The 14,811-nt window shown below is 55.9% G+C and overlaps 1 long non-coding RNA gene across 1 annotated transcript in view; it reads left to right on the top strand.

Annotated features, from left to right (window-relative positions):
* LOC108444871 overlaps nt 1–11,072 on the top strand; it is a 12,368-nt gene extending 1,296 nt beyond the window's left edge. The window contains exon 2 of the long non-coding RNA XR_001859582.1: nt 10,807–11,072. This is a non-coding gene — a long non-coding RNA (uncharacterized LOC108444871). The remainder of the gene's footprint in view (nt 1–10,806) is intronic.
* The last annotated feature ends 3,739 nt before the right edge of the window (nt 11,073–14,811 follow it).

Genomic DNA, 14,811 nt, shown 5'->3' with positions numbered 1-14,811 from the left:
GCTTGCAGCAGAGCTCAGCCTCTATTTCTGCAGGGGTAAAGGGCCTGCCAGGTGCTGGAGCCCTGGGAGGCAGCATGAGAAGGAAGAGTGGCTGTCATCCTGGCTTCTGGGCTCATTCCTGCACTGGGGATGTGCCCTTGGGAAAATCTGATGAAGCTTGTGTGTTTGCAGAGCAGGCCCTGTGCGTCTGCTGCAGGGTGCGTGTTGCAACCACGCCGATGCTGTCCAGGTGACACTGTCCACTTCTGCATCAGCCCTGTGTCATCAGGCGCTGACAAATGCCACACAAAAAAGGAATAAAAATCAGGATTTGTGCCTTTCCCCCCTTGCTCTGCAGTCCATTGGGGCTGAAAGGGAAAGGAAGGTATCCAGCCTCGCATGGCTCTGGCTCTGTGGGAGGCAAAGGCTCCAGGGCTGGGGGATGAGGTTTGTCCCCCAGCTGCCGGGAGGTGTGGGAAACATGGGTGCCTGTGGGCAGCAAACTGCCCCCTGCTCTTTATCAAAAGCAGCATCAGTGTCTGGCAAATGTCACTCTCCCGCGTGCTTCCCAGCTGGGAGGTCCATTTTCTCCTCCCATCGCCCCCTTCCCCTTGCTGCCTCCCAGCCCTGCGGCAGGATGGGGCCGGCAGGATGGGGACGCGCTGGTGAGCGGGTGGCCATGGGACTGGGGGGGCAAGGCAGGGTCATCGATTGGTGATGCAGCACCCTCACCCAGCCCACTGCTCTCTCAGGCGCCTTTGCTGACCAGGCAATTAGCAGCCTGGCCCCATTAGGGACATTTTAGGGGGCTGCAGCTGAAATGCCAGTGCAGAGGCCCTTTGCATGCTCAGCCCTGAGATGGGGTCAGCTGGGTGTCCACCTTAGTCACAGGAAACAGATAATGTCCAAACCCAGAAATTTAGGGGCTGTAACCTGCTTTGTGCCACAGCCTGGCCGCATAGAGACATTCCCAGGTGAGGGGTAGTGACCCCCAAATGGAGTGACAAGATATTTGGGGTTCATGCTCATAATAAGAGATGCTGGCAGACCTCCTGGCTGCAAAAATCCAAGAGGCCTCTCCTGACCTTGCATGCCCTGCAGAGATGGTTGCTCCTCTGGACTGTGCAGGAACGAGCACCACGTCCTGCTGGGGCTGCCTGGGAACAGCCAGAGGTGATGGTGGCAGTGGTCACAGTGAGGCCACAGCAGGGCCAAGCACAGAGCCTGAACCCCAGCAGCCTCCATCTGCCCACCCCCACCAGGCACTGTGGGCCAGAAGCAGCTCTCAGAGCAGGGCAGCTTTCCTGGGCTCTAAGCTGAGGCTTTGGCATTCCCCAGCCTTGGGGCAGTACCCTGGTCCTGTTTCCCATCCCACCTGGAGCATCCCTTGCCCAAAGCCAGCTCCGGATGCTGTGCCTCTCATTGCCATGGCAACCCCCATCCTTGCCGGGTTGCCATGGCTCCCCGGCCCCCAGCAGCAGCCGCATCCTCAGCATCAAGAGGACCCAGTGATTTGGGTCCTTGGGGGCTGTCACCATGGGAGATACCACACAGGGGCTGGGAATGGAGGGAGGAGCAAAATGGCTTGCTAGCATCTCTGCATCACACTGGGATTTGGGCTCTGGGACCACCTGGGACCTTGGGAGGCTGGTGGGGACAGGGTCACCAAGGAGCATCATTGATGGCAAGGGGATGGCATCACTTTGCAGGCCAGGCCCCTCACACTTTCCAAACCTGCCTCCTTCCAGTCCAGAGTTTCTCTGCTTGGCGCAGCTGCCACAGCCCCACGGGGTTGTGTTGGTGGGCAGGCACGCAGGTGCTGGAGCACTTTGGTGTGGCTGCGTGCCGACAGCAACAACAGCACCAAGCACGCGTGACCACCCTCTGGTCCACTGCCCACTGTCCCCTTGAAACACTGTCCCACCCACTGCAAACACCCCACCAGGCCCTTGGGAGAAACCTCATCACGGGGTTGCTGTCGTGGCATTTGCTGCGCCTGGGTTATGGCTGTGCTCGGCAGCAGCACGAGCCTGGCGGGCTCCAGGCCTGGCGTGCTAAATAAACACAGCCACCGTGAGAAAAAGGCAGCCAGGAATAAATAGTCAAATAAAATAACAAGTTGAAGGAATAAACAAAGTGGGGACATGCCCAGGCATGGCACAAGCCTCCAACGTAGCACTTCCAAGCCGGGCTCTGCCCAGGCCCGGTGCCTGCAGGTGGTGAAGCCCGGCCTGCTGGCAGCGCCCTGGCTGGCCGCACCCCCACCCCAGTTTCCCCCCGGCTGCAGGAATCCCCTCTCCCCGTCACACCACATTCCTAGAGTGCCCGAGGATGAAGGTGCAAACACCCTGGGAGAGGTGCCAGGCAACTCCTGGCCTGCCCGGAATTTGCATCCGCTGCCCTGGCGCTTGGCTTGGGAGGGATAAGCCCAGGCTTAGCTGTTGCTTCCCCTGGGGCTGGCTGCCAGTTCCTAACCAGTTTTGCCGTAGCCCTTTCCCACACTAACTGGGGTCAAGGGAGCTGTGTGGCCTCCATCCCACCTCTTCCCTCCAGCGCTCAGGAGCTTTCATGGTTTAAACAATTTGCTGCAAAGAAGACTGTGCGGGGGTGGGAAAGGGGCAGTCCTGAGGGCAGGGGTCTGAAGTTGGGCGGGACTGTGAGGAGTCCACAGGGGATGCCTGCAGGCTGCAAAGCTGGGTTGCAGACCCACAGCTGCTCTCTTGAAGCCTGGATGAAGTTTGGGTGATGGCAGAGAGGCGGCCAGCTGAGAACCTGCAAACTCAGTGCTTCCCTGGGAAATCCCACAACACAGGGCCCTGCTGGTAGCAAGGGAGAGAGCAGCTTGGAGCACTCGGGGTGTAACACACTGGAGCCATCACCGCAAACCTCCTTTAAAACTCTCTGCAGGGCCCTGACACTTCACCTCCCTCCCTCTCCAGCTGGCAGCCAGCGGTGCTCAGCCAGGGAACAAAGGAGCATGGTTTAAAGTAGCCAGTTATTTTAAGAGCCTGCACTGGCAGTGACAAGCGGAAAATAGAAAGAAAACCAGAATAAGCAACAAAAGAGCATTCCCTGATACATACTTTCTCAGCAGTGCTTCCATGCTTTTGGTGTAAAATCTATTGCGGGCAAAAAAATCAGAATAAAAGGAAAATTGCCTCAAAGCCCATTCACGAAACAGCACCTGGGTGTCCCAGCGGGGCAGGACGCCAGCGACGTGGCACTGTGAACAGCCAGGCACTCAGCTGATGGGATTTTGCACATAAACTTCACGTCTTCAGGTTTCCCTTGGCTTTCCAGCCTGAAAGGTTGAGTACAAAACAAATTGCTGGCATGCCATGCTTCACTCCACCAGCCAGGCAGATGGACCTGCTGGGGCCCCAGCACAGCCTGGCTCACCCTGGGAGCCAGCAATGGCAGAGCTGCAGCTTTGGCATGACCCGGACATCCTTTGTGTCCTCTGGCACAATTCTGCTGAGGTTTCCAAGTGAGCCTTGTTTGATCTTTGCCTCCACATGTCTGGAGGAGCAGCCTGACTTCTCCCTGTGTTGGGATGCTTTCCCATGCTGCTCAGCAGTGAGGCTCCAAGGATTCAGCTAGTTGTAAAGAGATCAGTGACATAAGATTTATTGTCCTAAGAGTGCGAAATTCCTAAAAAGAGCCTGTCACAGCACAGCCATCTCTACAGCACACTGACCAGGATGCTGTACTGGCCATCCTGGTTCCCCTGACATGGGAAATGACCCCCAAAGCCTGCAGCAGTGTGGGCTTTTCCTAAAAGCATTAGCGTGCACCATTATACTGGGGAAAACCCGGTGAGGAGGTGTAGAGGAATGTGAGATGTGTTGCTCCAGCAGCCCGTGGGTGACAGGGCTGGTTCAGGAGGCCTTCGGCTGGCTGGTGTGCCCCTTCCCACCATCTCTGTGTGAGCCTGGTGGGATGGGGAGGAGAAGGGTGGTGTGGGAGGACCTGCCCACCCCACACCAGCGTGGAGGAGAAGTCAGTGAAAGCCGATGGGCAGAAAGGTGCACCTGGGACTATGCTGAGTCCAAAAATGCCCCCAGGCTGAGAGCTGGTGGTCCTGGCACAGGAGGGGATCTGCTGTCCTTTGGGGGGGGTCAGACCTGGACTGCTTGGCCACAGTGCAGATTGGGGAAGGTTGCCACAATTCAGATGGCCCAGAGCTGGGGGACAGGTGTGGTCCCCAAATCAGCTGCACCACAACAGAAAGCAGCAGTTTCTGACCCAACCAGGTACTGCTTTATCCGCTGCAATGGCTACCCACTGTGCTGTGGCACAACTCTATAATCCACAGGGCAGTATGTTTTTTTTCCTTCTAACTGCTTACTAACCCCAGAACACCATGGAAAACCACTGCAATAAAGCTGCTGGGATGCCAGGTGCACACCCCTGCTTACTCCTTGCTGGAGTCCCAAACTGCCCCCACATCATGCCCAGCACCATCTTCACCTGCAGCAGGTATGGCAGCATGGGGGGTGGACTAATGGGGAATGGGGACAAGGACCAGGGAGAGGACACTGACTTCAGCCCTCCCCCGTGGCACCCACATAGACCTCCAGATTATGCCCTAAAGGATGGTCAGACTGGAGGGGTGCTGAGCATTGCCCCCGGGACAAACAGCACCCACTTGCAATGTTTGGGTCAGGGATCCCTGAAGTGCCAGGTTCCCCCTCAGCCAGGGGCTGTGCAGGTGCAGCCATGGGTGCCCCACATTCCCCCAGGTTCCTGGCCTCCAGCAGAGAATTTGGGGGGAGGTCAAGCAGTTTCTTCATTCTCTCCCCCCTCCCTTTCCAAGATGAAGAATTTAATTTTAGTTTTTACAGCTCCTCCTAGGTGGATAAATCCCTTCCTGGCGAGTCCAAGCCCTGGAAAATCTTGTGAATCTAATGCTGGCCCTTCTGGCAGTCACTGCAGCAATTCCTGTTTCTCTCCAGCCGCACTCTGTAAAGTTTTATAGTTTCCTGGTTGTAGCTGCAAGGCCCCAGCCGTGCCGAGGAGGGTGGCGGGGGGAGAGCCCTGCACTCAGGAACTCGAGGCCAGGGAGGCGAAGCAGGGAACCGTGGCCTGGTGGGATGTGCCAGGGAGCTGTCAGGTCCCTTTGTGGGCTCATCCAGGCAGGAATGTTCTGTGCAGAGGGTGGCACAGTCCTGCATGTGGGGATGAGGTCCATCACAGATCTCATCACATCCCAGCGTGGGTCTGGGCCAGCCCTGCCTCTGTGCCGCGCGGTGGTGGCAGGAAGATGCCACTGTCACCCAGCATGGGGAACATGCCTGGGGAGTGGGCAGAGCTGCTGGCACCACAGCTGTGCTGGGTGTGAGCAGGGCCCCACCACGAAACCTGGTGCTCTTCCCTAATGAGAATCAGCTTTATATCTGCTTTGTATCAGCACAGCACTGCTCCAGCCCTAGGGAACGAAGAACCTGGAGAGCAAGCAGTGCTGTGGTATAGCCCATCACCTTGTTTGTTCCTGTTGGCCACATGCATGTCCTCAGAGGGTAATATGGCACCTTCACAGGTGGGAAACCAAGGCACAGAGGTGCTGCTTTGGCTGGGATCAGCTTCATCCTAGTGCAGGACATGGTACTTCGCTGACCAAGTGACCATAGAGCCCTCTCTGCTTGCTCCCTGTACCTCTGGCTTTGCAGTGACAACAGTACGCCCCAGGTGATCCACTCCCCATGGTGATCCACTCTCCTGGGAGCCTTGGCCACCTATGTACAGAAAGGATAAAGCCTCATATCACCAAATCTCTTGATTTTCTTTCTGATCCTTACCTGTATTTGGCAACTTCTGATGGAAAATCTGACCCCCAGATGGATCTGGTGGCTGTGGGAGTCAGAGACAAGTCCCTGCTAAATGCACCATTGTGGCTAAAAGTCCTGGCTGATGTTAGGCTTTATTAGGGAAGCTGTGAGAGAGTGAGTGCCAACATTGTAATGCCATCAGCTCTGTTAATACTTATGCTCTGCCTCTGAGCGCCAAAGTCACCATGCTCAGCTCCGGCTGCTCTGTTGCCAAAAGGATACATTAAAAACAGCCCAGAGAGAGGCAGGGAGTGTGACAGGCAGGAAGGTGGTTTCTGGGAAAAAAGAAGGAAAGGAAAGAGAGGAATGAAAGGGATGTGACAGTGGTATGCAGCCCCTGCACCAGCCCAGTGGTCTGCCACTGGGTCTCATGGGACTGCAAGGCATCACAGGAGATTGTGACTGGGATGAGGACGGATGGGTGGGAAACAGCAGTTCCACTGCTGACCCTGCAGTGGGTCTTTCCCACATATTCCCCAATCACTCAGCAGCCATGGAGAAGAGAATGCCTGTGGATGCCAGGGCACCCATGGGTGCTGGGATGGGTGGGACAAGTGGGACCTAGGGGATGGGGATGCTCTTGAGTGAGTGCCACATGGGCAGATCTCTCCCTGTCTTCCTCCTTGTCCCAGCAGCCAGGCTGGGACATCCCCATCCCCTCTGCCACATCACTGGAGGACATCACGGGTCACCGAGCAGCAGAGAGACCTGTCTAACCCTTCACACCCTTCCCAGAAACAAGGGGCCGGGGGGAGGTGGTAAGGGGGGCTGTAAACTCTGCATTACCACTAATTAAGCACTTGGCTGTCACCGAGGCTTCCCAAAACGCCTCTTTTCCTGCACATTTTTTTTTTTCAGTGTTTGGGGAAATGGTGTCTCGGGCCTTTGATGAACTCGCTATGAAGTTGAAAGGAGCTCGTGGCGCAGTGCCAGAGCCCATCGCAATTGTCTCTCGGGCTGGGGATGGGAAATGACCCATTTATAAAAAGTGAGGTGATAAATTAGACCTGGGAAATGGGAGCCACCGACTGTGGAAAAAAGGCAGGATGGGCCGGACTGGCTGGCGGGCGCCCCAGCCTGTCCCCAACCCCGGTGCAGGTACAGCCAGGCTGGGGCGAACCCAAGGGGTGACAAACCTTGTCCTGCTGGTGATGACAACCTGTCATGTGGTCCCTGCTGTGGTGGGAGCACGTGCAAGTGGAAAAGGGAACTGGCACTGGGCAGGACACTGTGCAGAGGAGGACTCCTGGGGGTTTATTTATAATAGGGTATTTTTGGGGTGAAGCAAATTCAAAAGCTGGAAATCCAGGGCAGGAGCAAAGAGTGAAACACCCAGCTCTCAGGCTGTCAGGAGGAGCAAATGCAGTCTTTGTCCTACCATGAAGCCAGCTCACGGCTGGGGCTGAGGCACGGCCCCACATGCTCTGCCTGCGGAATATGCAGTTGAGAGGGCTATGAAGTCCCCATGGTCATTGTTCCAAGTGCCACCAGGACACAGGGCCTGGCTGGGGTGCAGGTGACAGTGAGTGTGTGGCCATACATCCCTGTGTGTCCCCATGTGGGGACCCCACACACCCTGCCAGCATAGACCCTCCTGTTACAAGGGGTCAAGTCCTTGGGTCAGGGTGGGCCATGAGGGCCAACTCCTCCTGCGATGCAGAACCCCTACAAATCTATTTCATGCAACATGGGCCAGGGCTCTAGGGGTCTCCCAAGCGCTCCATGTCCTGAGCAACTCAAGGTGTGACCATGCTGATGACTGAGTTCAGGAACCATCACCCACAGCTACATCATCATCCAACTTCTGAGTTCTCCCTGTCCCCTGTGTCTGCCCCTTGCCCCACCTCCATTCTGCCATGGCTCAGCCCTGAGCTGGAATAGCAGCCAAGGGGCTGCACCACAGGATCATTCCAGGTTAGCTCAGAGCAGCTTCATGGAAGGCAGCTGATTTTCCATGACTCTGGTGCCTAACCCCAGAGAGCTGGGGCTGCAGGCAGGCAGCAGGAGCCATTCCTTTCCCTGTCCCCATCCCCCAGACTGGGGCAAGGCTGGGGGATTCTCCCCTCCTCAGGGCAGGCTCCAGCAGTCCCTATGGGACAGGGGGACACCAGCTCTCTCCTTGCATCAGCAGGTTGCAATGGGCTCTGTCGGCAAGTCCACAAGGTGAGAGCCTGCTGGAAGGCTAATTAATGACTGCCAATTAGCACCAGTCAGGCCTGGCCGGCGGCTGGGAGCCAGATGCAGCAGGTGATGGGATTTTCTGTGCAGTTGAAGGGAGAGTCTCTGGGTTTCACACATAGAATTCAGTTGCCTGTTTGGTGGCCGTGGATGGCGAGAGGCTCAACTGCACACAGACACAGCAATGGCTGCACGAGCTTGGATGGCTGCTGAGAGGCTGTGGAGGGTGGTTTGGTCAGGGACGCAAAACCCCAGCTCCCAGAGATGCTGCTTCTCAGCCTTCCTTGGGCTTTGTCTCCCACTGCAGCACAGGCACCCACCAGGATCTCACCCCTTCCCCAGGGCAATGCAGGAGTAGCCCTTGGCATCGCCCTCCCTTTGGCATCACACATCCCTGCACAACTCTGGGGAAGAGCTGGGGGAGACACGTGTGCCTGTGACGAGCTCCTGGGCCAGCTGGGAAGGCTGGAGGTCCCTGCTGCCACAGGAGACAGCACCTGTATCCCATCCTATACACCCCTCAACCCCCTCTGTCTGCCTTTTATGACTCTCTGTTGTGCTCCTGCTCTTTACCCCACATTTTCATGGCTGCTGTACCACAACATTCCCTATATATTTGAGCCTTGATTATTTCTAACACCATATAGGCAAGTGTGTGAGTATATGTATACATATATATATTCATCTTATCCTCCCCGCATTGTGTTTCTCATTAATTATTCACATCTCATGAAATAGGAATGAAAAGAGATTGCATGATGCTGGCTGGAGTCTCGCAGGAGGGAAATCAGCCCAAAGATTTCCCACAGCCACTGCTGAGCTCAGGCATGAAACCTTTTGCCTCAGGGCACAGGGCACCTGGTGTCAGTGTTCCCTCTTGAGAATCCAGGGAAAGGGAGCCTGACTGAAGTGAGGCTGCCGGAAGCCCCTCAGCTGCATGGAATGGGTGACAGAGAGGTCTCCCAGCCGTGGCGAGTTCCTGCCATGGCACAAGACCTGCTCCAGTCCTGGTCACTGGGTTTCATTCCATGGTTTTGACTGAAAGAAATCCCTTCCCTTCAGCATGTGCTGACTGCAATGGGGTCACATCCTAACCTCTGCTGTGATAGAAAAATAGGCAGGGGCCTGCCTGAACCTCCCACTCAAAGGCAGTTTCCCATATTCCTGAGCCCTGTCCAACTTTTCCATATCCTTTATCAAGCCAGGATGCAGCACTCAGTCCTTGTCTCACCCACTGTACACAGAGCTGGACTCATCTTTCTCCTCTTTCCACCTTTTCTCCTTGCACAGTCACACCCTGGCCAGCACATGGGCACTGAGCCCTGGGGTCACTGCTCTGCACGAACGGGAACCTCTGCTCCTGCTCCACCCAAACACCACTTGCTTTCTAAAATAGCTCTTTTCTTCCCACCCCTCTCCCTTGCTATTTAAAAATCTGCTTCATATACTTGATCTATTCTGTTTTTAAGAGGTTATCAGGAAGAGAGGGCTAAAGAAGGTCCCTTGTTCCCTTTTAGCCTCTCTCCACACTGCCCTGTGCCCATCCCCTCACCCTCTGTTCCCTCACGTGCTGGCAAAGCCGTTTATTTAGGCAGGGGTACTGCAATATTTCCAGTGCTTTGCTCCATGCTCTCTGCCCATTGTAATCTTTTCTTTGCTCTTTTGACCATCAGCATATATTGAATAAGAGCTGTTAATTGAGCTGTCTGCATTGACATGTTGGGCTTGTACTTAGTGGCTATAATTAATTTAGGACAATATATGTGAATTATCTTGATTAGTCTATCCAAGATGCATCATCTCGCACAGGCCCATGGTGAATGTCATATATCTTCGTGCAATCCTTTCCCACAGCAGCAAAGTCCTTCAGCCTTAACTAACCTAAATATGTCACGTTTTTGCTTAACACGCTGCCTTCTCCACATCATTAATGAGCGTAATAAACCACACTGATGCTAACGCTCAGCAGCCTGCCTGGCCCTCTGCTAACCTCCTGCCACAGGGAGTAGTGGCTGTTCACACAGCCTGGAGGTAGAAATCAGGACCTGGTGAGGTGGAGGTGCCTCGATTCCTGGACACGTGCTGGGGTGGGGGGTGGCTTTGTGCAGTGGATGCTGCTGAGGGCTTTCCCTTCTCCCCACTGGGTTGGCCAACAGGAAAATCAGCCCATGAGAGGTCCAGTCAGGTCTCCTCCGAGGACTGTGCTCTAGCTGGCACACAGACCTTGGGATGTATGGTCATGTTTGCATTTCTTTGGTGTCTTTTTCTAGGGGGCAGGGAAGTGTCTGCCGGCTTTCCACAACTGAGGAAATACAGTGGTGCATCCACTCAGCCCTGCTTCTGTCAACTTCCCCACTCCCTCTGTCTCTTCATGGCCACATTTTGGTCATATCCTTTCTCACCCATTGCTTGGCCCCTGCGGAGAGCCCTTCTCAGGGTTCTCCTGGAAGTGTTCAGTGATGTTGGAACCTGTTTTCAGGCATGGCAGGCAATCCCCCACTACTGCGGGAATGCTGGTATGCCTCTGGAGCCGCCACTGGTAGGACTGGTTATGCTTATGGGGACGTGTAGTGTCTCGACCCGGAGAAGGGCTGGTGCTGGCTCCGGGGCAGGCCCTTTTTTAGAAGCAGCATTCATCACTGCCGAGACCTCCTTTGATAGTTGCACTACAAACAAACACGCAAACAAACCAGCCAGCCCTTCAGATATCACTCGGGCAGAACAATACAATTACAGGGCTCAGGTTTCCAGCATCAGCCTCACCCTGGCGCTTTGGAGAGCTCTGAAACCAGCAAATCCTTAACTCTGCATCCATTTGCAGGTCGCTCCGAATTTCCCAAGCGCTGCAGAGGTGTTTACCCAGTGCAACAGTGCACCAAGATGGAGGAAATTCGGCAGCCCTGGCAATGTGTGATCCCAAGGCAGCAGGGAGATGTGGCACACACACCTCGAGCGCCAGCAGCCTGACCTTGCCCAACCGACCGCACACTGCAGGATCCTGTTTGGGACAGACTGAGCAAGATGGGAGAGATGTTTAGGCTAAGTCCTTGGTATTTAGCCATTGGAATTTAACCCCTCTGGTTCTGATTATGGCTCTAGAAGTTCAGTTTCCATCGCAGACCACCGTTTTTGGCCACTTAAGAGCAGTCGGTATCACCTCTGACCCCCCGGCAAGCTTTATTGCTGCAGCTCGCAAGGAAGCAGCCGCATCGGCTGCCTCGTAAAGCTCAGGGCCGCCGAGGGCTGGTCTTGGCAAATAAACCCCTTGCAGATCCCCTCCCCCCGTGCGCTCCCTGGGGTCCCCCAGGGCCACCCAGCATCGCCGGCCCCATCACAGGATTCCCTGCGGGTGCATGGCAGAGGGCAAAGCCAGGGACAGTCAGATCAGCGCCGCTCTGATCTGGTGGCTGGTCCCTGGAGAATGCTCCCACAGAGATGAGGTGTCCATATGGAGACACCCCTCACTGGCATGGAGCTGAGTGGCATTTTCTCAGAATGGCTTTGGTTCAGCCGTGAGTTGGTAGAGTGCCATTCCTGCCCCACAAGTGCTTCCACTGCAGCCAGGCGCAAGCTCTCCTATGTTTCCTAAGCAATTACTGCATGAGGACTTTGCAGCCCTCCTCCTGCTCTCCCCAGCCTTGGTTGAATTGCTGACACCCAACAGAGTCAGGAGGAAGCTGAATTGCTGACACCCAACCGAGTCAGGAGGGAGCTCAGAGGTATCACACCCCTTCCCTGCTTTGGGAGACCTCCTTGCAGCCTTGCTGGGGACACATGGACAATGGAGGGGAGCAGCTCCATTCCATTGAGTCTCTGTTGCCATTGCCTGACAGGCTGGGGAACAGGAAGGTGGCCCTGAGGGGTCCCTATCCCCGCTGGAGTCTTTCCTCCTCATTGTGAGCCCACTCTATTGTCGTCATCCCATCTCCTTCTCTCCTTGGAGCTTCTCCCAGGCACACACGGTCCCATGGGCTGCCTGTGCTCACCAAGGCCCTCAGCTTCATAGCCTGTCCCAAAGGCTCAGCTCAGGGATTTCTCCTGATGGCCTGGGATTTTGTGAGGACATCACAGCCAGAGCCCATCCTGCTCCCAGCACATGAGCCTCCTCTGCACCCTGATGGTCCCAGCTGTGTCTCCTCCTCCTGCCCTGAGGGTCAGGGACTGGCACTGGTGGCATCTGGGGTCCCATGTCCCTTGCCCTGGCTGCAACACTGTTGGGGAGTCTCATCCAGACAAGCTGAAGGAAAACCTTCAGGAGGTTTCCTGCTTTTGTGTGGTGAGCCAAGGCTTGAGATTTGTTTTGGAAGCTCTCCCAGGGGAGGCTTTTTGGCTTGAATTTTTTTTTCCCTTAGAAGGATGAAGTGTGCCTTCAACCCAGGTTGGGTTCCCTGGCCCTGCCTGAAGAAGCTTTGGGTTTCTGCTGGGATGGTGAGTGAAGTTTGTGGAAACAAAACTGCATGTCCAGGCTGGCATGCAGGTCCCCTCTGAGGTGACACAGTGCCATACGTGACCAACATCCTTCAGGAGAGCTTAATCCCACACTGTTGACATGCACAGCAAGCAAACACATGGGTGTTTAAATTCAGAAAAGTTAGTCTTCTGGATTTTCCCATGCCTCATAAAACACCACAATGGGCACCCTGGAGATGGTGCCCAGTGTCAGACCACCACCTGCTCCCCAGGACCCAATGCTGTGCTAAATAGGGTGTGAGAGCCCTGACCTGCTGCATCAGCCACCTCCACTGTGCTGAAGCAAGGAAGCTGCATCTCTCCCCTCATGAGAGCCAGGGGATGGAGGCACCCCAGGGTGCTCATGGAAGGAGGCAGACCCAGCAGCTGCTATCCCAACGGGGCTCAGGGCCCCAAGGGCCCCTCAGGATGCTGTCAGTGCCAGGGCTGCATCCTCTATCCTCATCTCATGGTTTGCAAGGAGGAAGGATATTTTGGCAGGAGGGGTGGCTTTTCAGGGGGGAAAAGGGACTATTTAGGCTGAGCTGGATCTTCCCGCCTCCTAACTGCTGAGTGTATGCATCAGGGAAGTGCGGGGGCACTGCTGGCCCCGGGGACGCTCTCCCCAGGGACACAACGCTGACGCTGATACTTGAGACACTTCAAACAGTACCAGCCAAAGCCCCCGAGAGCAGACTGACAGCAGAGCTGCTGGCGCCGTCCCCAGACGGGCTCCTCGGGTCCGAGGAGGGCTGCGAGCGCTCGCCTCTCTATTTACATTACCAGGAATGCACAAAACAGGGGGGCGCAGGCTGGGGAGGGGGGTATTGGCTGATTGTTCCCAGGATCCCCTTGTCAGAAACCCTCCCTGCTCTGTTAGTGTCTCTTGATATATGGCTTGCATTAGGGGATGAAAGTGAGGCATAGCTTGGGGTTTTGGCACGACAAACCCCATTAAACTCTCTCTGGGAAAATGAGTCCAAAAAGTGTTTTGGGGGGTTGAATCACTAAGGGGCTGTGAGCGGCATTTATCCGCACCTCCGGCAGCCTGGCCAGGGCAGGAGCGGGGCGGGGGCTGCCGGGGGAGAGCGGGCAGTTACAGCACCCCTCTTCACCCACCCCCTCGCACTGTCCTGCTGGGGACTTGGGAGTGCTCAGACACAGGGCAACTGGCCCCAGCCCTTCCATGGTATTGATCCCAAAGTCAGGCACCCCTCTGCCACCTGGAAATTTTGGGGTGGGTGGAGGAGTCACAAGGTTGGGAGTCTCCCCTGCTCTCCCAAAGCTGTCTTTGGGGAGGGGATGGAGACAGGATCCTTCCCCACCATGGCAGCCTGACTTGGGAGCCACTCCATACCTCCTCCCTGGAGTGCTCGATTGGCAGTGGGATGCACCTTCCTTGCACCACACGTCCCTGGCTGCTTTTCATTTCCCCAGGGACAGCAGGACAAACCAGGGGGCCCCACCTCAGACCCATTCAGGTGTGCCACAGGCTTTGTCCTCCACTGCTTGGAGGTCAGGCAGAGCAGGAGAGAGCCATGCTGGAAGAACGCAATGGGAGCTCTTTGGGCCGGGGTTACTGCTGGGTAAACCCTCTTCTCTCTTCCCGGCACCAGGGGATCAAAGACAGGCAGGAGGAGGGAGGGTCAGTGCAGCCCTGAGTCCCCAGCCCCTCTGTCTGTAGTTCCCAGCCAGAGGGGGCCAGGCAGAACAGCCACCTGCCTGCACCCCCAGCCCCACAAAGGCCACTCTGCAGGTGATCTGCTCCAGGGCAAGGAGAGGGGGCTGCCGAAAACTTTCCATCACCCCATGAGGGAGCAGGAAAATACCTGCAGAGGCTGATGCAGGAGTCAAAGCAGCAGCGGGGATGACTAAACACAGGTGAAAGGAAAATTGCTCCCAGTCAGAGAAGGCAATCCTCTCCAAATCCAGCCCAAATTGCCCTCTCTTCCCTGTTTGCACTGTGTTTCCTGCTCTCTGTGATGAGAGGCCACATAAATCCCTAAGTGCCAGTTGTGCAGCAGCGAGAACATGTCAGATGCCAAGAGCAACGCAATAAAAAGGGTGGGAAGAGGGACAGCGTGGGCATTGTTCACCTGCCTGCCCCCTGCCTCCCTCCAGCCATTCTCTCGCTGTACTGTACTTGCCCCTTGTTTCCCTATAAAGGAATCAGGAATTTGCTGGGGACCAGGGGCAATGGGCAAATGCAGAACATCACAAACACCTCTGGCTGCTACCCGTGTTCGGTTCCTGAGGCCCCTAGCTGGGGAAAAGGGCAGGGATCACAGCCCCAGTACCTGCCATGCTCCATGGGTCCAGAAACAGCATCCCAGGACAGATGGCACAAAGGCACTGGGGGACAGCAAGTGACACTCAG

Source organism: Corvus brachyrhynchos, unplaced genomic scaffold (assembly GCF_000691975.1).
Source record: "Corvus brachyrhynchos isolate BGI_N302 unplaced genomic scaffold, ASM69197v1 scaffold162, whole genome shotgun sequence".
Lineage (NCBI taxonomy): Eukaryota > Metazoa > Chordata > Aves > Passeriformes > Corvidae > Corvus > Corvus brachyrhynchos.
Note: the sequence above shows the minus strand (reverse complement) of the source record. Positions and strands in the feature narration are given on the sequence as shown.